A 22,536-nucleotide genomic window follows, 5' to 3' on the forward strand; every position below is an offset into this window, starting at 1 on the left:
CTACAACAACAAACTCTGTCATTGCTTGAGTTAGTACAGTTTAACTGGTGCTCTTATCAATGGTCTATGTTCTTTATTTTTTGTCTTTGCTTTGTAGATGTATCCATTTAATTGAAAAGACACTCAGTGTCTATTTGTAAACCTTCACTGTTTACCCGTTCAGCACTGCCGTGACAATGAAATCCACTACAAGTCATTCTTCCAGTGTGGTCAACTCTGTGTGGCTTTTGTCAGTGCCTGACAAAAAAGTACAGAGACATCTAAAATGGTAAAAACGGCTAGCGCCCCTCCTATATTATTATTATTATTATATTCAGCTAGATTCTTGTCCTAACACAAACATTAAATGCCATTGACAATTAATGGAGAATTTACATCATACTGTATGTATACAATCAGAACTGCAGCCTCACTCCCGATCTTCTGCCGTAGTCTGAAAACCCACCTCTTAAGACTCCACCATGGCCCGTAGCACTAGCCCCTTAGATAGCACTTTATGTAGACTTAGATAGTATTTTAAATATAGCACTTTATGTAGACTTAGATAGTATTTTAAACAGACTTATAGCATGTTACGTAGACAGCACTAGAATTGCATCTTATGTAGTCATAGCACTTTATAGTACACATGTATAATATATAAAATAGTATAGTATGTATAGTTTACATAGATACTCCACTGTTACGTTCTTAGCTTACGCATGTTTCATGATTTATATATGTGATGTATGCCATGCTTTTTGTTATTGCTTAATGTAAGTCACTCTGGATTAAGAGCTTCTGCTAAATGCCTAAATTGTAAATTGTAAATTGTTATGTGTCTGAGCAAATCGGCTATTTTTGTGCTAACACCCAGGACGAAGTTCTTTGTCTTTTCTATTAGTAACGCCCAAAGCCCAGGACGAAGTATTGTCCAAAAGACAAAGTCTATTGATATGAAAACGGATCGCATGGCTCCACCGCCTAGGAGCGCCTGTTGGGCAATCCTCGGTGTTGCGTAAGAGTCAGACGTCATCGAAAAACTCCCTCCCCTGTTTAGCCGATGAAAACGAAAATCTAATTAATAACTCGCGATCTAAATCATCCCGTCTAATTATGAAAAAATATCCTGTGTTTGACGGCCCCCAGGTGTCCAGTCGCTAGTCGCGATATATTTATTCTTACCTCCCGTTGTTGTCGATCAACTCTAGAGTAGAGCTACACACACATTCACAACAACATCCGGTCCGTCGGTAAAAGTGGTCCGTGTTTATAAATCAAATGGGCGCTATAATGTAATGGATTAAATAACCCCGGGCAAGTGCTATTGACAATCAATGGAGAATTTACGTGATATGTAGCCGTAGCCGACCAAATCGGCTATTTTGTCCCAATGTTTAGTTTTCAGAACATCCACGTTATGATCAATCTGCGTGGATGCAGTGTAGATTCTGAGAAAATAGATTTTAAAGTTGGGCCGTCAACAAGGAAGTGAATGGATGCGTGCGCATGAAACAGGTTGGGAGGAGCTGAGCAAGGTGTTGCCTAGCAACGGCCGTTGGCAAAAAAATGATTTTAGCGAGACCGTTTTATATCAATAAAAAATACCTAAAGATGTCCCTGGATGTCCTAGGCAACCCGCGGTTTTATTTGATAAGACGTGTGTGGGCGTCCTAGGCATCAGAAGTGTTAAGCCAATTTTAATATAGGATAGGATCTCTAAAGCATGCCAATGTCAGCGTGTTGCATCCGTGCAAGCTCGGAACTTCAATATCAATGTGGATAACTACAGAGATAGATAAAGAATAGCACAATGGCGCTATGATTCACCTTTATCAGCTACATGAAGATGTCTCTCCTTCTACTCTCTTTCTTTACATGAGCTCAACAAAATGTGCAGTGCACACAAAGTGGAGAGTCAGGGCCCTATAATGAACGTCAAACTTACCGCCATGTCATATGTCTTAATTTAAGACGTGGAGGCGTGACCAATGGCATTTTGCTATTATGGGTGCGGCAATTTGCGCTCTGCACCATGGCGCTGTGCGTAAAATGGCCCTGAATTACTCATGGGTGTGTTTTGGGCGTCACCTTCATCACCTAATCAGCATGGCGGGTGCCATTGCCTTTAAAAGTCGGCATTATAGAGCGTTGCAGTCCCGCCCCCTTTCATGACGACGCCAGGCCCAGGAAATGAATCCCAATGCATTTTCCCATAGACATTTCCTAAAGTATTTATTTAAAGACCTTTTAAGCGTCTTTAAATAAAGCCAACTCGAGTCGTGACAAATCATGACAACAAACACAATATTTTGGACCAAACAAATAATTACAAAGAAGAATTACTTTCTAATTATTTGTTCGGCCCAAAACATTGTGTTTATTGTCATGATTTGTCACGACAAGAGTTGGCTTTGTCCGCGGCGTAAACGTCTTTAAATAAATACTTTCTGAAAAGTCTATGAGGAAAATGAACAGGGATTTATTTTCCGAGTCTCTCGAGGGGGCGGGACTGCGACGCTCTATACACAAAGCTATTATGGCCTCAGGAGTAGAAACAGTGGTCATATAGCCCTAGAAGTGTTTTAGAGTGCGGGGTCCCCATGCACCATGCGCATGAAAACCCCAGTTAATTTATTCCACACAATGGGTGTATAACAATATACTCACGCAGAATGTGTCCCATTTACAAATGACATGATCACATTATATAACATTATTGGCTTCTTTTGTAGACTGCCTATCAATGATTGGGTGGTGCACACGCATGTAAACAAGCATGTGACATGTATTAAATGAAGAAGAACACTTGAATAATAAAATGGTGATTATAGTAAAAATATTATCACATACGTTGAGAATTAAGAGCGAAGAAGCATCCCGACAAGGAGTCGGTATACTATGTAAACTCTTTATTTCCATTTTCCAGCCATTCAGTTGCAAAAAAAAAGGTTTTTATTTTATTTTTTTGTTGTGGGGACCCCCCAAAATAATTTGGCATTGTCTTACAATAACATGTCTTACATGTGGACATATATAAGCTATATACGATATATATATCACTTTAGTTAATGTATTTACTGTACCGTATATTCTATTTGAATCATAAAAGTATTAGCATGTGAGATTTCAGGGTACATTATATTTTTTTTCATTTAATTCCCAATGTTCATTCATTAGTCTGAAACTTTAAAACATGAACAGTCTCAAGAACAGAAATCAAATGTAACAAAATGTATTTTGTTCTCACTCCTTTTGTGTGCAGGAGGCAGACAATGATTAGCTGGCTATAGGAGTATGTAGGGAAAAGACATGGTTGTGACCCCATTTAACTTTCTCCTTAGAAATGTCAGAGATGTGTCTATAGTTTCCAGGAACGTCTCGTCATAGAGAGCCCCCTCTCTCTGATCTCTGCCCCCTCGCCGTGTTGTGGGGCAAACTGAACCATAGCTGAACGGTGTGAATGAGAATTAACACACTTTGCGTTTGTAAAATTACTCATTTGCCGACTAAAGAACTGATTGAAGAAACTAATGGAAAGACGAGGCTTGCGCTCAACATACGTACAAGTACAAGCTATTAGGAAGAGAGCTTTATTTCCGCAAAATCAGGGGTATTATGAACACACTCACACACAGAATGGAAAGATGATTTTGACAGCTACTGCCCCACTTTCAAGGCTACAACTGATGCAGCAGTAGCCATACCTTATTGAAGGAACGAACTATTATAAATGTAATTGCTTAGCGAAACATCTGCAGAAATCTTTCATGCCCCATGTTTATTTCACAGCATCTGCTGGTGGGTGCTCAAACTGCTGATTCACATCCACAGACTAGTACAAAACAGAAAAGCGTCAATACTTGAGTGCTGTTGTTTCCCATTTGCCTATGATAACACGTGGTAGGCTATGATTCAAGAACACTTAACAATATATAATAGGCCTACCTCTATATGCGGTGCGTTTGGTTATTGATTGATAATCTCCACGTTCATTGAAAATAGCTGATCTGCAAGCTCACTACTAGGTTGTAGATGGATTACATTTGACTAATAGTGATATATAAATATATAAATAAAATCATAACATGACCAGCTAGACACCCAATTATAATTGAAACCTCATAGATTAGCCTATGTAAATGTGTATGTGGCTTAATTAAATGACCAGTGCTTGGCTGTTCTTGGCTTGCCATGGTTCTGTGCGCCGTCAGTGCCGTCAGCCGTGCACATGTGCTTGATACTTGACTGTTTGATAGAAAGTCCAGACAATACAATCATTCCTTCTAAAGTCCTTCTGTTATGGCACAAGTATGAACCGAGCCAATCTGCACCATTAAAGTAGTGTAATAGCATGGAAAAGTCACTGTTTAAACTTTACAAGCTAGTCATGTCACACTAGCAAAGTGATTGATCTGTGTCTCTCCTAGGGTCCTACTTGCCCCACAACAAGGATGCGGGCTGGAAGAGACAAATGTTTACGCCCCTTTTGGGATATTTTGCTGGGCCCGAATTTATTTTTTACATTTCACTGACCCAGACATAATTTACGTAACCCATCACTTGTCTAGAGTACTTTCACAGACTTTGACCACTTCTTATAAAGGCGAGTTTTAAGTTGTCCTGTTTGCCCCCCCTGCTTCCATCAAAGTGATAACAAACAAGTCTTGGCAACCTGTCCACCCTTGTCAAACGCCATGTCAAAAACCTTGGTGTGATATTAGATTCTGCCTTTAAGTCTGACAAGCAAGTAAATACAGTAGTGAGAGCTTCATGCTACTGCCAAAATCAAGCCACTTCTCCCTTTCAAAGATCTTGACAAAGTCATCCATGGCCATAAATCCTCATGCTTGGACTACTCCCTGTATACTGGGATTAGTCAGTCATGTCGCGCCTGCAACTTGTCCAGAACACCACAGCCAGATACTCCTAAGAGGGACCATATTAATACATTACCCATACCCCCCAGCCTCTTTCCACTGGCTTCCAGTATATTTTAGAATTGATTTTACTTGCATTGTAACCTCTGCAATGTTCTTTACATGTACAGTAGGCCTACCGGTAGGTACATCAACCTACAGTATAGGGCTCTCCATGGATATAGCATATCTAGCAATGTTGCTTGCTATTCTCACCATCTCATCTTTTGTGAGAGAAACAAGCAACTAGGTCTATGAAAACAAGCCCAAAGCTGTGTGCCACTTACAGGGTTGCAAGGTTAACTGTTTTGCGAGGACAGTATTCTTCTCTCAGAAACCGTCAGAGCTACAGTTACACCTCCATGAATTAATAAAATGTATGTAATAACAGTAATAACTTTACATTTCGCCTTATAATTCTTGAACCGTAGGTGGAGTTATAAAGTATACATTTGACTTTCCCTGGATTCCTTGGCTCATCTCCCCATATAGGCCACGCCCATTTGCGTCAGGATAGATTTTCCGCCATTTTTACTTTTCTTCAAAACACACTTTTTGCTCTTCCACCTACAGCTTTTGTGTAAATCTCACAAAAAACGGTACACATAATCTCTGGACCTATACAATTAAAACACCACAGGCTATTTTCATCGTCTGTATCGTTCAGCTGTAATCAGCGTCCAAAGTTAGTGGGAAAGGCCTGTTTTACAAAAAAATATGAAAATCACCAACGGAATGTCCAATCTACCCCAAATGTCATTCACATGTTGAGGGTGGTTTAATCAACGGAGAGCCCAAAGCAATTCCATTTTCAGCCATAGGGGGCGCCGCAAATGCGGAATTTTTAAACGTTGGGAGAAAAATCCCCTTCCTAATTACTTACACATGATGATCACAGGGGTGACTTGACATTGTAATTGGCTAGCTAAATCAGTGGGAGGGGCCTACATTTCCCAAGGCGTCTGTGCCATCGAGCCAATCACACTTGGTTTTTTCCCAGAATTGCACCTTTCCTATATACTACTTGCAGGTCTTGGGTAGCCCACACCCTACCCAAAACCCTAACCGCACGCAGACGGCATGGTGATATTTAACCCGCCACTGGAAAGTTTTAACCCGCAGCACATGTCGGGAGCCACGGGTGATTTTAAACCCCCAGCATAGATTCGTTTTAACCCGCAACACATGTCAGGAGCCACGGGTGATGGGTTACTTTTAACCTGCAGTGCATGTCGGGAGTGACGGTGTTGTCGGACTAATGACTGTAGGACTGTTGGTATGTCTAACCAACATATGCACCACACGGGCAAGTGCCTCTGACACCAGACTGATTACACCTCAAAATACATAGGCCTACATCAATAATAGGATCTATTACATCACTGTACCCACACTGTACATGTGACTCTCTGTACAAGGACACCCGGACTAGTTACCTCAAAATTATCGTTCACGATAAATGTTTGCCTTTATAGTAAACAAACTCATTTATTCAATTGGGATGTTCTCTGACATTTTACAGCAATGGCAGTGTCTGAAACATTGGGTCCGATTCACTAAGCTGTTTACACCCATGTTTTGGGTGTAAAGGAATTTTCTAAACTTATGTTAGTATTCTGATTCTGTAATCTGAGGGCCACTCTTTCTCAAGTCTGCTTGGATGCAAACTTGCATGGGACCAAAGCTTGCTGTATGTCATTAGAATGCCTTATTCTAGACTACTAATGTGGGAAGTTTGAAAAATTACTTTACACCCAAAATATGTAGTACTGAACTGTTCTTTTTACACTCCGAAGTGTACGTTTACTAGTGCAACTCTGCAGTGATTCAGACAGTGGACACTACAGTGTCAACAGGGTTAAATATCTTGCTCTACTTTAAGCTACAAATGCATACATGTAGTACATAAGCAACCTCATATCTTTTGATATATGTCATACCATAATTGTTCAAAAACACGGCATGCATGTCCTTTGTCTTCCTTAGTAAAAAGAGTGCCACTTATGTTGCTCCACAAGGTAAAATGCACAATAGGCACCAGGCCCGGATTGGCCAACGGGAGAACCGGGACATTACCCGATGGCCTGCGCCTCCTACTGGCCTGCCTGCCTGGCTGCAAAAAAAAAAAAAAAAAAAAAAAAAAAAAAAAAAAGAAAGAAAAAAAAAAAAAAATGCAGTCCAGGCCAGCCAGACCAGCGCAACGTTTAGATGCTACAAAAGGTTACAAAAAATATTTTTTCTTAGACCAGTCAGGCCAGAAGCCACGGTCCATTTTCAATTCACACAGTGACACAGACAGAGAGAGAGAGAGTTGAGTCTGTCGCTGGCCTGGCTGGGATGCTGGGACACACCCCCTGCCTGTCGCTACTAAAGCAACGTGCTATTTCTGCTGCAGTGCTGAGGATTGGTCAAAATGAGAGACAATCAATTCTTCTTTCAGACGTGATTGGTTGGTTTGGCTTCTGGCCCGCCCAGGCCCATTCACCGTGAACCGGACCCACACAACAACATTACAGCGTGGTCTCAGTCTGTGTGTGGGGGGAGAGAGAGGAGTGGAGGAGAAGAGACAGGCGATGCGATAAAATCAACAAATATAATTATCGACAGACATGGATCCAAACAAGAGAAAGCGGAAAGGTGGCGCTGAACGTGAGAGGAACAAAAAAAAAAGGGTCCTTGAGAAGAAAGGGGAAAAATGTCACAAACTAACCGAAATATTCGGCAGGCTTCCCCCCCCCCCCAGCCAGTTGTCGTCTGAAGAAGTACCGTCAACAAGTAAGATTAAAGAAATGTAAACACAATATACACACTGCTGCCTGGTGGTGGTAACTGTTTCGTGGTGGTTCTTCAACATACTGGATTAAGTGGATAGTGGATTTGGGAGCATGAGATGCCAGATATATAAATGATTGATTGATATATTATTATTATTGATCAATGATAGAACACTTTGTTTTGTTCCATGGTGTAGGCCTACCTACTCAGTCCACTGTACCCTCAGACTTAGCAACAGCAACAATAACATTACTTTTGCACAATAGCACTTTTTAATGACACTTGGCAATCGGTTAAGATACTACAATACATAGAGGCTGCTATATGCATGCACTCAGACTACTCTCTACTGTATGTATAATACATTGGGAGCAATTATAATAATTACTTCCATTCAAGTGCTGGTCATAATTACATTAATGTTTGTCTTTAGTTCAATGTTTGTTTTATAAACGCATTGACAATAAAGGGAACATTTACGTCATGTGTCAACAGTTTCATATATTAGCGCCCCTCACATCACAAGGGTGTGATTTTTTCAACTTTAAATAGTTTGTCAGTGTGGTGGTGCTGTAAGGGTTGCAGCCAGTTTTATATGCCTGTGTGTGTGTGTGTGTGTGTGTGTGTGTGTGTGTGTGTGTGTGTGTGTGTGTGTGTGTGTGTGTGCGCGTGCGCATGCGCGCTCTGTTGTAAATTAGAGTACGTTTTAAAATATTTGGCCATATTTCCTACTGAATTTGCAAAGGTGGATTTAATACCAGTGCTGGAGCTTCAGCAGGAGAGCCCAGTGCTAGCTCAGAGGAACAGGCAGTGGCAGGTACAGAGCAAAGAATACAATTTGGGACAAGTCATTGAATTGTATAAGATGAGTAATGCACATGTGAGATTTACAATAAGTTATAGCATGAAACAAACAACAAACAAACATTTGATGACAAATTACATTTATAGTAATAGTAATGATTCCACAATATTTTCCTAACTGGATATTCAGTAACAGTACCATCCGGTAGTGATGATTCTGGGGGGGAGATGCAAGCAGAGCCCACTCTAGTGACTCTACCCAGTGACAGTGTCAGTGAGACCTCAGAGACAGAGGAAATTACAGGTACATTTGAACTAATGTAAAGTAGGAAAACAAGTTATTGTTATTATGGTATGTGATATACTGTATAGATTATGCTTTTAATGTCAAACAGCTGAACAAAAACAACAATTTGATGAGAAAACAAGTTATGTTTCTTTATCATATTTTGGAATTGATTAAGTCATTAATAATGCAATGGTTTTGTTCTTATTCAGAACCAGCATATGTTGAAGGGTCGAGCACAGGAGAACCATCTGAGGACAAAGATAGGGATAGAGATACAGATACAGAGGAAGTTGACCCAGAGAGTCATTTCAATTATTTTGCTCGGACTCACCCCACATTGTTTGATTTATTTTTCCAGTACCACCCACAACAAACTCCCAAGAAAGCCATTCCCAAAGTGTTTTACACCAAGGATGGGACGAATAGAAAATGGCTAACGTACTGTGAATCATCTCACTCCCTATATTGCTCAGTTTGTCTCATGTTTTCCAAGCCTGGCACTGACAATTCTTTTGTGAAGAAAGGAGGCATGAATACATGGTCGCATTGTCACCTAAGAATTGGGGAACATGAAAAAAGTGAGGCACATAGAACAAGTGCAGAGGCATATTTTCTCAAGGCCAATAGATCTGATGTTGGAAGCCTGCTGGCGGAGAAACAAGTGTCAATCCACCGAGAGCAAGTCAGGAAAAAAAGACAAGTGATGGAGCGTGTGATCAATGTCATCAAGTTCATTGGTAAGCGTGGCCTCAGCTACAGAGGTGATAAGCATGAAGCCGCATACAACCTGGAAAACACGGCCTTAGACCATGGCAACTTTTTGGATTTGATATTGCTGCTGAGCCAGTACGATGTCTGCCTTCAAGAACACGTCAGTAAATGCATTGAGTTGAGCAAGATGCAGCATGAGACTGGAAGTAAAGGAAGGGGGTCCCTTTTAACTATGCTGTCAAAGCAAACAGTGAACAAGATCATTGGCATTATCAGTGACTTAATCCAACAATCTATTGCAGGTGAAATAAGGAAGGCAGGGATGTTTTCAATCCAACTGGATACAACCCAGGATATAACATCCAAGGACCAGTGTGCAGTAGTTCTGCGTTATGTCACTGATTCTGTCCATGAGAGGCTGATAGCTCTTGTGAATTGCGAGGCATCCACTGGCAAATACTTTGTCAAGCTGATGAAAGACACTTTGGAGAAAGTTGGCATTGACATCAAAAAATGTGTTGGTAACTCAACTGATGGAGCTTCAAACATGCAGGGGAAGTACAAGGGATTTTCTACATTGCTCTCTGAAGAAGCACCAAATCAAGTCCACATATGGTGCTACGCTCATGTGCTCAACCTGGTGTTGACAGACACTACCGGAGTCGTCGTGCCAAGTACATCACTGTTTTTACTGTTAAACGATGTAGCAGTATTCATCCGGGATTCCTACAAACGGATGCTTCTGTGGGAGACAGTCAGTGATGACCGGAAGCACAGACGGCTTGCTCCAATAGGAGCTACTCGGTGGTTGGCGAAAGATGAAGCCCTGAGAAAGGTTTTTGGCTCTTTTGGAAAACCTGGCAGCGGTCTCTACATTGACTTGGTGATCACCTTGACCAAGATTCAGGAAGATGGGTTAATGCCACATCTCGCAAAAGCCAAAGCCAGAGGATATGTTGAGGCACTTCTGAGACATGAAACGATACTCACAGCTCAAATCTTTCTCAGAATATTTGAAGAGACAACCCCTCTTTCAAAGTACCTGCAGAGCACTGGTATGGACTTACTAACTGCCCAGGGCTTTGTGGTGAAGACTGAAGACCGCCTGAAAACATTTTCCAGGGACTTTGATGGTGTCAAGAGGGCAGCAAAAGTGTTTGTAGACTGGGCAAATGACGGTCTAGAAGAACATGATGAGTGTGAGCATGTGGTCGAGTCTGAACTCCCAGAGAAGAGAGTTAAGAAAAAGAAAGCCATGCCAGGTGAACTGGCGAGAGATGAGCCTCTTCCAGGTGCTGAGACAGACTTCAGGATCACGGTCCATAATGTGATCCTCGACACCATCAAAGAGAGCATCCATCGGCGATTTGCAGCTAGTGCAGTGCTCTGCTCAGACATAGCATGTATGGATCCAAAGAATTTCAAGCTGATAAGGGATAAAGGGCTGCCGGAAAAAGCACTGGAGGAGCTCAGTAAATGCCTGCTGAAATTGAATAAGGATGCTACTGGTGATCGCTTGCAATCAGAATTGATTAACCTTGCAAACCGGTGGGAGACACTGAAGATGCCACCTTTGAGGAGCTATACAGTCAGGCAAGAGATTGAGAGAGCCACTGACCTGGATGAGGAAGGTGGATACATTGAACCTGAGGAGGAACTGGAGGAACTGGAGGAACTGGAGATCCAGAGCAGTTGTTCCTCTTGTAAAAACTGCCCCATATGCTGCTATGCCATCCTGTCCAAGTACAACCTGCTAAGTGAGGCCTACCATATCATTGGTCTGGGATACAAGTATTTGCTGACTCTATCTGTCACACAAGTTGCCTGTGAAAGGACCTTTTCTACACTGAAATTTGTGAAGGACAGACTTAGAAGCTCCATGAGCCAAGACCGCCTACAGGCATTTTTGCTGATGTCAATCGAGAAGGAGACCCTCATGGAACTTGACATTGATGGCATCATCGACAAGGTTGCAGAAACCAGTGACTTGATGCGCCGCCAGCTGACCTTCTAAGGCGGTGGGTCCCAAGTAACCCAGACATAAGTGGCTCACAGCAAGGGGCCAGTTGCTAGGGAAAAAAAATGGATGCATGCATTTTAAGGTGTTATGTTTAGTTATGCCGTTTAGTTGAAGTTGTTTATTTTATTTCAAATACAAGTACAGACAGACCTTTATTGTTTTCAATATATTGTGTTTGTTTCCATTACTTTAGCTATGTTTAGCTAAAATGCACCACCTACTGATCTTTTTAAGCAGTATTTTTTATTGTTGTGCAATACTACACACCTTTGCACTTTATTTTGTATTATTTCTGTTATAATTTGCAATCAATCTGTGATGCTGTAGCTTGCATTTTACTGTTTTAAGGCTGTTTAGTTGAAGCTGATAGATTTTATTTATACAAGTAACATTCCTTTATTGTTTTCAATATATTATGTTTGTTTAATTGTTTCCATTTAAGCAGTTTGTTGTTGTGCAATAATACACAGCGTTGCACTTTATTTTGTATTATTTCTGTTATAATTTGAAATCTGTGATTGTGTGTGAATTATTGTTGTTTTATTGTTTCAAATATAATAAGTTTGTGGATTTTGACCAGCCTTGTCTGTTTAATTTGATAATTATTACACAAAGTTTGGAAATAGAGAATACTACAGTATATCACTGACCAATAGAGAAAGTAATTAACACATTTTTCCCATTGTTTTTCCATGGTAATGAGACTATTACTAATTTAGTAATAGTAATAGTTGGTATGTCTGGCCAAAAATACATCCACAGAACGGTAAAATGGAAATTAATTAATTCATTAACTCAAAACAACATTTTTGAGTTAATTCATTATTTGGCTCAATTGGCTAATTGGCTAATTGGCTTAATTGGCTCTAATTGGCTCTAATTAACTCAAAAAATTTCCGCGCGCGCTGCGCGCGCGCGTACGAGCGCGCGCTGCGCGCGCGCGAGTGGCCTGACTGGTGTATATGATTCCCGGCCTGATCTGGGGCTCCAGTCCGGCCCTGATAGGCACATTTGCTTGAAATACGGTACTATCATTTTCAGAGATGGGGGGGATCATAATATTCAAATCCGTATTTAACCTTTCAAGGCAGGAGGATTATGCAGCAAAGTCTCCATTCCAAGCAGTTTCCTCGCCCCTTCTCCCCTACCATAATAATGATCATTATCACTATTGTATGAAAAGAGGATTATCATATCGTTCTATAAACCCAGGAACACCCCTACCATTATGAAGTAATTTCACTCTCATCAGGCCTGCATCAGTGGACCAATGGTGATCACGACAGTCTGCCGAGCTGTCACAGGTGAGCACAGCAGGTCTCCATCACTCTCTGAGATGGCAGAGAGAGCTATTCCAGAAGAGACTGGAGGCGGATCAAGGCACCGACTGCCTTATTTCAGAAAATGCTGTAAGAAATGTAAAGCTGAATAGGAAGCTGAAATCAGAGTCAAACTAAAACGTGGCACTCAGTGTCATGTGCATATATTTTACGCAACTGCTCATATCTTAGGATGATCAACAAACTGGACTTAATATCAATGGATTTTTTTTTCTTCCTAAAGCCCGTTATCGGCCGAGACAATATATCTGCAATTATTTGACTGTTTTGAAGATATTGGTATGTGCAATGATGTAGCCGATGTGTCCCAACTTTTCATTTCAACCTCATTTCCACATGGCATGCCTAACTTCTCATTTAAAGCAACGTTCTACAAAGGGTCAAAATTAGCATATCTACAAGCTCAAAACGTGTTGAACGTGGCATGTTGTGAGCTTGTAGATCGGCTACTTTTGAGAAACTTTGAATAGGTTTTGTTTTGTTTGTTATAGTAAGTTCAATGTTCTTGAATAATTAAAGTGTAAAAAAATTCTTTGCACTTTCTGATAAAAGATATAGCTCAAAACAACGATAATCGATGGTCTAGGACTCTCCAAAATCGTGATAAAAAAATCTGGTTAGGCTCTAGTGTTTCTGTCTGCATCTTGGCTGAGGTTGTTTCTATTCTATTTAGTGTGAGATTAAGAACCTTGTACTGAGAGAGGTGGAGCTTAAGTCGTATGGCAGGTTAAGAGTGTGTAGCATACTGTAGTTAAACAGGTACATTAGTCCTGTTGGCATCACACACAATCACTTGGACATCAAGGTATTTAGTGTATTAAACGTATACAATTATTTTGCATAAGGAAGCAATACATTTTATTAAAGGGACACTAGCACCATATGGTGGATATTATAAACACTGCACTACTGCCAAGCCACTGCTGATGAAAGACACACATGCCAGCCACAAATATACAGCCTTATTCAAACCAAGGGCTGCTTTATTTTGCCCGTCTAATTATTTACTTTTTGGTGGATGCAGTCATTTTGAAGCTCAATAGCAAGGTCATTTCTGTCTACTCCCCGAAACCTCCGCGTTTCTGCGTCTCTGTATGTACAGTCTTAAACATATGGACTCTTTTAATTAAATCATACCTTGACTCAGTCCTTCTCAGTCTTACTGACAGCAAGGTCATTAAACTATTAACGTGAGTCACAGAGAAAATTGTTGTGAGCAGATTGAGGCAGGAGAGGTTAATTAAATGGCCATTGCTTCTCCTTACCTCGAGCAAAGCAGTATTCTTCTACCCCAGACATGCCAGTGTTAGGGAATGTGGCTTTTTTTTCATACAACACAAAATGTGATAGAATTATTTTTCTTCTGTAGACAGGCAAGGACTATGGTTCATCTCTTGGAAATGCCTTTCTCTCACAATGCTGTGACCCCCTCCTGTGAACCCTGCAATGCAGTAAAACTAAGGAAACAAAGCAGGGAGATACCACCTGTGTCTGGTTTGGTGACGGATTTGACAAATCCTTTTATAGTGTTTCAGAGATAAACAGACTTTCTACAACATCTATACATGTTACTGAATATTTCTCTTTTATTTGCTATGAATCAGATAAGATGAATAGGAAAGTAATTCAGTGACCTAACAGATACGGAATTCTGAAATACCGTATAATTCCAAATAGTTGCCCAAATAGCCGGCCACTACCTAATAACAGCCTGGGGTCTGACACCATTTTGCGTAATAAACGCCTCGTCCGTATAAACGCCCTGGCTATTATTATATGACAGGGGTTGCGCTGTCTGTCGCTGCCCATAGCACTGCGCACTGGGCACACGAGCAGCATCGGTCCCACTCCCAGCAGCACCAATGGTTTTCCCCGCCGTCAGAATCTAACTCTCCAGTTCCCATATATTATATATTACTAGATCGGTGCCCGTGGGGCCTCTACAGCGGTGCCCGTTGGACACTGGACTATACTTGGAACGATGCAAGTTGGAAATGCATGCCCCACCTAGATATTATGCGTTGGAGCCTCTACAGAGGTGCCAGTTGGGCACTGGCCTACTTGGAACGACGCAAGTTGGAAATGCATGCCCCACCTAGATATTATGTCTGTGTCTCTTTTATGCCCATATATAGAGTTCTCTGTCAGGTATGCCCAAATATGGAGTATATGCAGACGTCATAATGATGTCAGAACAGCTCCATGGACCCTGGGCAGGGGCCCTGTCCAGAGCCCGGGCAGAGGCCTTTTTGGGGCGGTTCGGGACAACTGTGGGTCCGACCGACTCGACACAGGCCACTGCACCCCCTGTGGTGGTTTGGAACGCGTGTGTCGAATTTGAAGTCTGTGGTGTGAATGGTTCTCGAGTTACGTGGATTACACACAGACAGACAGACGTACAGAGACTTGGTGCATTTATAGATAGATAGATAGATAGATAGATAGATAGATAGATAGATAGATAGATAGATAGATAGATAGATAGATAGATAGATAGATAGATAGATAGATAGATAGATAGATACTGTAGATGTTATATTATACTAGAGTGGTTCCCGTAGGGCCTCTACAGCGGTGCCTGTTGGGCACTGGCCTACTTGGAACGATGCAAGTTGGAAATTAATGCCCCACCCAGACATTATGTCTGTGTCCCTTTTATGCCCATATATGGAGCTTTTTGTCAGGCATGCCCAAATAGTCAGAATGTTGTCAGAAAAAGGCCAGCTCCATATATGGACCCCGGCAGGGGCCCTGTCCAGAACCCGGGCAGAGGCCTTTTTGTGGCGGTTCTGGACAACCGTGGGTCTGACCGACTTGACACCCGCCACTGCAACCCCTGCGGTGGTGTGGAACGCGTGTGACGAATTTTAAGTCGGTGGGGCGAATGGTTCTCAAGTTACGTGGATTACACACAGACAGACAGACGTACAGACAGACGTACCGAAACTTGGTGCATTTATAGATAGATAGATAGATATAGCGTGATCTCTGTAGCCAGCGGACACTCCTGAGAGTGATCTGAAACCGGGGACAAGAGGAGGCGGGGGGTGTGTGGAGCGCTCTGTAGCCGTGGGTAGTGAAATTCTGACGGGGAGTGGAAAATGATACGATACCGTTCAAATGGCACTTACTTACCAGTAGTATGCTCGCTATATGATGCGGACATAACCTTATGGACTCTAATTCTATGGATATAATTAACACGCAGCGAGGTGAAATGAAATCAGCCCTCAACGGCTTCTGTGTTGACCAGTGTGGTGGTGGTATCAAGATCATTTCAAACGACATGCAACCAAAGAGTTGATTTCTAAATGCAAACTGAATCAGTCCACGATTAATCACAGCTGTGGGTCACGCATTGGAAAGTGAAACTCGTCAGCTCAATCGATACGATACAACTTTATTCGCACATATAACAATTGCACTAGCAAGCTGTGTCTGTCTGTCTGTCTGTCTGTCTGTCTGTCTGTCTGTCTGTCTGTCTGTCTGTCTGTCTGTCTGTCTCTGTCTGTCTGTACTCTGCCATGTGAGAACTTATTTGTTAAAGTGCCCTTTTTTAGAGAGCTATGTGTGTCTGTCCCTGGCTGGCTGGCTGGCTGTGTCCATCCGTCCGAGCACGGAAATTGAGTTTGGTTGGTTTTCACAACCAAGTGTCACTGTTGCGCAGCCACACACACACACATATTTACTGTATATATGATGATTTTGGGTGTGACAGTACAGTGACAGTACAGTACAGTACAGTAGAGGGACCCCCTGGGGACCCCCACATGGTAACTCTCTCATTTCTCTACCATTTCGGACGCGGGGCGGCTTGCCGGAACCGGGCCGGCACCCTGGGCGCGTTCCTGTGGGTCTGGAACTTCTGGGGACCCCCTGGGGCCCCTCACACAGAGTTGCACCACTCACTTCACACAGGTGTGATTTTTTCAAAAGGCCTACCAATTTGTGCAGCATGACTTTGGCTGTATATATATTCCTTATATTTGTATATTTATTATGAATAGGAATTATTATTATAATGATTAGAAATTAATTTGCCTTTTGTGCAAACTGTGCCTATAGCTGAAGATGTATTTTAATGTGAATCATAATGGTGGTAGGCCTATTTGAGAGCCAAATATTTTCTGAGGTGGTTGTTGTAAAAAGGTTGAAAACCACTGATTTAACCATACTTCTGTTATCCTTTTCTTAATTTCATATAGGCTCAACATTCTTGTCTGGTTATCAAAGGTACAACTTGTTTTATCTAATTAAAAGTAATCCAAACGTAACTGAAAGTAACCACCCCCCCACTACTTTTTAAATTGTGGTAATCGGATTACGTTACTGACTACAATTTTTAGCAAGTAACTTGTAACTGTAGGGGATTACTTTTTAAAAGCAACCTTCCCAAACATGATTGTGGCGGCCATTAAACACAGACAGAACACAGAAAATGCGTTTGATATGTGTGTATGAGGCCGAAGAGTTCATGTGCTATCCAGAGAGCGAGAGAGAACGTGCGCGAGGCAAGAGAGAGAAAGCACATTTAAGAAACAGAGCGACAGAACATTCAAAGATAAAGTTGACATAGCCTACTACAGTGGGGATATAGGCTATTAGATGCAGGTGTTATTTTATCAATTAGTCTGCAGCCTAATTGATAAAAAAAGGCTAAGCAACACATTGAGCGCACATTGAACAACATCACCACCAGCGAGGTTCAACCCGTGGGGGTGGTGATCTGCTCTCTCTCAATATTAAATCAAAAGACAAAACTACAAAAGACTTGCCTGAATTGTAGGCCTATGTTTACCATACCTTATAATTTTGCACTAAAATCATGAGCGACAGGAACTGTAACCAAAATGGCCTGGTGCTGGCCGTTGCAAAAATAAATAAAAGCCTACTGCAAATAGACGCCTACTGTAGTTTCTTTTAAACACCCGGGTCCAAATCGATTTTGCATATTAAACACCCAGGCTACTATATGGACTAAATTATGGTTTGCAAAACAAGAAAACTTTGACCTATTCCTAGAGCATATTATTAATTCTTGAATTTCATCTGGAAAGTTCATCTGGAAAGTTAGCAGCAGAATTTGGTTTGCCATTATGTGATTTATTTAAACATATTTAAACCAAGGCTATACTATACCATTGCTTGTAATATTGCTCCGGCCGTTTATCCCTCAGTCCTACCCGAAAGGACAAAGTTTTGACCACCGGCTCACAAAGTAGAGGGTTTGTAATAGATAAAACACAAGATGGAAATCTATATTGTGGCTGCAATCAGAGTACCTTAAAATAACAACCTTTGCAACAGACAATACAAAGATTGTGTTGTAGACAGCTCTGATGGATTTTACAACAGCTTAAAGTGATACTTTTTTAGATCTAGAGAATTTTATCTTCTCTCTACCTGCTTTTGGAATTCCAAAACATTCTACCAATGTTTTGTCTTGGTTTTAATCTGTGTTCACTTCAAAGCTACTTCATGTTTGTAATAACACACACATGTGTAATCACTACTAGCTCTGTAAGATGTTTTATATTGTTTTTATTATGGTACTTATTGGAAATACCACTCTTTTTCAACATTGAACTATGTCATTAATATAGGCTACCGTAGTTGTGGAAATAAAAGTAATAACAAAGAGTACAAACTTCTACACTTGAACCCTAGCGTACCTATTCTGGAGCAAATACTCAGCAAAAATAGCTGACCTACAAGCTATGTGGTGCCATGTGGCGGGTTGTGAGTTTGTAGATTTGTTTGTTCTCACTGTATAATGACATGCCCAAAATTGGGACACCAGGTTGAAAGTGTTTAAATGTTTAAAATGTTTTATTAAGCTTTCGGACACAATAAGAAGAATAGTCATCGACATGCCTGTTTGATTGGGTCTAATGTTGGTGTAAGAGACCCTTCTGCTTTTCTTTGCATTTTGCCATGGTACTGAGGCCCGTACGGTACTTGACATGCTTTGCTGAGGGGAGAGCAACGGATATTAGGGGGAAACAGTGAAACCCTAACACTTTTCAGTTGTTACTCTAAGATACTAGCCCCGAATGTGACAGTATTTAATACTTACATTTGTCTAATATCAAGTTTATGGATCGTAAAATGGAGTTATTAGGAATTATGTAAAATGTAACATCAAAGAAGGCAAATGCTGTATGATGTGAGAGGAACATCTAACATTCTAGCTCAGCGGGGGCATGGTGGCACAGTCGGTAGTGCTGTCGCCTCACAGCTAGAATGTCCTGGGTTTGATTCCCAACGTTGTGGGCGCTGGGGCCGTGTTCTCTCCTCCACGGCATCAGTGCACATACCCGAGGTGGGGTTGGCGAAAGGGCCTTTCTGTGTGGAGTTTGCATGTTCTCCCCGTGTTAAACATGCAGTAATCCTGGTCTCTAAACTACCTCCCCCTGGCCAGCCGGGGCGCCTGATGGAGGCGCCGGGGAAACTCCCCCCTGTCAGGTGAAAAGAAGCCGCTTGGACTCCTCATGCATAGAAGGAAGCATTCCACTGCCCCCCCCCCCCCCCCCAGGTTGGCAGAGGAGGTGTAGCGCCCAGGATTACATTAGATAATTGACTAGCTCAGCTATAAAACCAACCAACCAACCGAATCAATTTAAGACAGACAGCCATGCACAAAACTTTTCATACCAGACGTGTGTTCAGATTTCGTAATAAACATTATTTTACTAAATTGTACCGGGAGGCCATTATTCCATGGGATATTCCCATGCTTCAGGCTAAAACGTGTTCTTGACTAGTGCTGTGCAGAAATAAATCATTAAAAAGACAAAATCGGTGAGCGTGGTGGAGGACTATTGTTTGTATGTCTTCGAGCTGTAGAGTTAACAGCCATACTAATTATTCTATTGCCACATTTCTCACTGATCAGCCCTGCCAGTGTGCTTCTCAGTGCTGGAACACAGGTATGTGGGTCTATACATAAGACACAGACCTTCACGTCCAGAACAGGAAATGGCACGTGTCGGGAAGGTGATGTGAATCACTGCCTGGATTGTGCCCACATAGCTTTGCACACCTCCCTGCATGAGATCTAAACTCCTCCCTGTGATCTAAACTCAGCAACCTCAGCAAGTGGTCTGACTCATGGGTTCACAATGTGAGCAACATCCGATCTTGAGACTTACAGCCTGTCAGCCATGAGTGATAAACAGTAAACACGCTGGTGTAATAATCAGACTACGGGTGCAGCAGTTACAGTACTACTACTACTATTCACATTGACAGAATGTCAATTATTTTCCCTTCTTCATTAAATATGTAACTGAACGATGGATCTTACAACTGGTCATAAGCTTAAACATGAACCCTTCCTTGTTTTACAGTATTATGCATATGCTGAATAATACAATACCTGTGTTACACTACTGCAGGGTTCCCCAATAGGCGGCTCGCCTTTTTTTTGGGGGGGGGGGGGGGGGGTCCCAGGTATAAATGGCATTAAATGGGGGTCAGTAGCCTATGCATGTCAAACTGGGCATCCTTTTCAAATGGGATTTTCAGGGCAAAACCGCGACCTTGCGTGTGCAGACTCGGCCCCCAGCCTGGTACCCTAGTCAAAATATGGCCCTTGAGGAAGATGAATTGGGGAACCCTGCACTACTGTGACCTGATATGGAATAATATATTAGAAATGGCCCTTTTGCTTCCAATTTGAACATTACTGTCCTGTAGAAAATCTATTATCCAAACTGTTCAATAACTATATAGCATATTATGTCCCATACAAATAAAAGCTTACATTTGTAAGCAGCAAATCACACCCTTCCTCAACTCTATAGACTCAGGGGAGTCATTGCTATGGGCTTTACTGAATTACTGTGTCTAGATTCGGCATGTGGCTCATCTGGGCATTCGAGCTCTACACGTAGCAAAGGAAGTAACGTCAAACATGTAAGGTAGGATTCCCTATTTTTGTCTCCACCAGGCCGAAGGCATGGGGAGAGAGTATGTTTTGCACTCCGTCCGTGTGTGTGTGTGTGTCCGTCCTTCCGTCCGTCTGTGTACAGCTAATCTCCGGCACAGTTAACCCGGTCGATGCCAAACTTTGCACACACACTCCCTGGATGCCAACGATGAATCTCTGCCCCGCATTTTCCAGAACGGCCTGTTATAGCGCCACCATGAGGCAGCTTTTCACATTTTTTACCTAAAACTGCACCGATCTGCGTGAAACGTTGCATGCACACTCCCTAGAGGCCAAGGACAAACCTTTGACCTGCATTTTCCGCATCTGCCTTTTATAGCGCCACCAGGAGGCCGACTTTTGTAAAACACATTTTTTGATATTACTTCTCCAGATTCTGTCCAAAAATCTCACAAATCGTTACACAGTATCTCTATGGTCATGTGCTCAAGTCGGATCTGTCGATATTTCATATTCCATCCTAATTGGCTATAATTGGCTTTCACAGTTTGCAAGATTGCCCCGTTTTGAACAAAAGCCTCAAATCATGAACGCAGCATGCAATTTACGTGAAATCTTTCACACATTTTCTTACTAGGCTGAGGAATATATCCCACCCTTTTCACATTGGCCTGTTATGGTGCCACCAACAGGTTGATTTTTGCAAAACATCTAATTGCCATCAAAGGCAAACATGTTTATATTACTCCTAAACATTTTGCCAAACTCTCACACAGTCCTATCCTCCTGGTGGAGACCTGTGCCCAGAAGGGCACTTTTTCTAGTTTTTTATTGTTTTGCTTGGGGACAGACTGCCCCTTATGTACCCGATGCTCGAATGCCATACCTGTGCCAGCAGGTTGGAGGTTTCCTGGATCCCACACTATCCATTCATGTTTACGCATTCATCAGTTGTAAAACTATCACTCCACAAATGTACAGGTAATTTGAAATGCCAGCCTTTCCAGACTATCTTTCCTAAATGTGGTTGGGCAAGGGGAGACTCATGATTCCTTCATTTTGCAAAACAGCAGCGTGCGTCTCTAGGAAGGTGCACTGCACTTCGCAGACATTTCCTTGGTGATGTGTTAAATGAATATTAAACAAATGTCCAATGATAATGAACATTTTGTTGTGATTAATATGTTGGGTGACAAAGTTTAGCATAACCTCACTACTGGCAAGCACTGAAATGGAGGTGGTGGTCAAATAAGCACAAGCCATCGATGCTGCATCATCTGGCTGATTCACTGCTTCGGGACGGGAGTCAAAGGACTATGTACTGACTGTATAGTATAGTCACTATACAGTATACACTTGACTATACTATAGTGTATAAAACATGCCAGGGAAAGTGTCTGTGGAAATATCCATGATATTGGGATGTGTTAATGTTTAATAAATATGTTGTGGAAGTGACAGTGACATGCACCTAAGCTCAAAGCAAGATAAGAGTGTAAATTCCGACACCCTACGGGGGTAGTAATGTTGCCCACTGCCGGTGAAGAGCAACAACATGTCCCAATGACTGTGTTTAACTATAAAACATTATGCCTGCATTATCTAAGGTGGAGATGTCCAGTGCCTAAAAGGAATGTAAATGATTAATGTGTTAAACCCTAAACTCTCATAAACCAGTTGAGAGTAGAGTGGGGAAATAGACCATTCCCCCAGCCCATGTAATTACCATATAGTCATGGCTACAGTAAACCTCACAGCAGGGTGCTCCGGCCATGTCAAAGCACATGTCAGTTGTGATACTTCCTGGT

General features: G+C 41.9%; 1 protein-coding gene across 1 annotated transcript in view; it reads left to right on the forward strand.

Annotated features, from left to right (window-relative positions):
- LOC306926935 (uncharacterized protein) overlaps window positions 1-22,536 on the forward strand; it is a 347,556-nt gene that overhangs the window by 213,756 nt on the left and 111,264 nt on the right. The window lies entirely within an intron of this gene.

Source organism: Electrona antarctica (genome assembly GCF_951216825.1).
Source record: "Electrona antarctica genome assembly, chromosome: 7".
Classification (NCBI taxonomy): domain Eukaryota; kingdom Metazoa; phylum Chordata; class Actinopteri; order Myctophiformes; family Myctophidae; genus Electrona; species Electrona antarctica.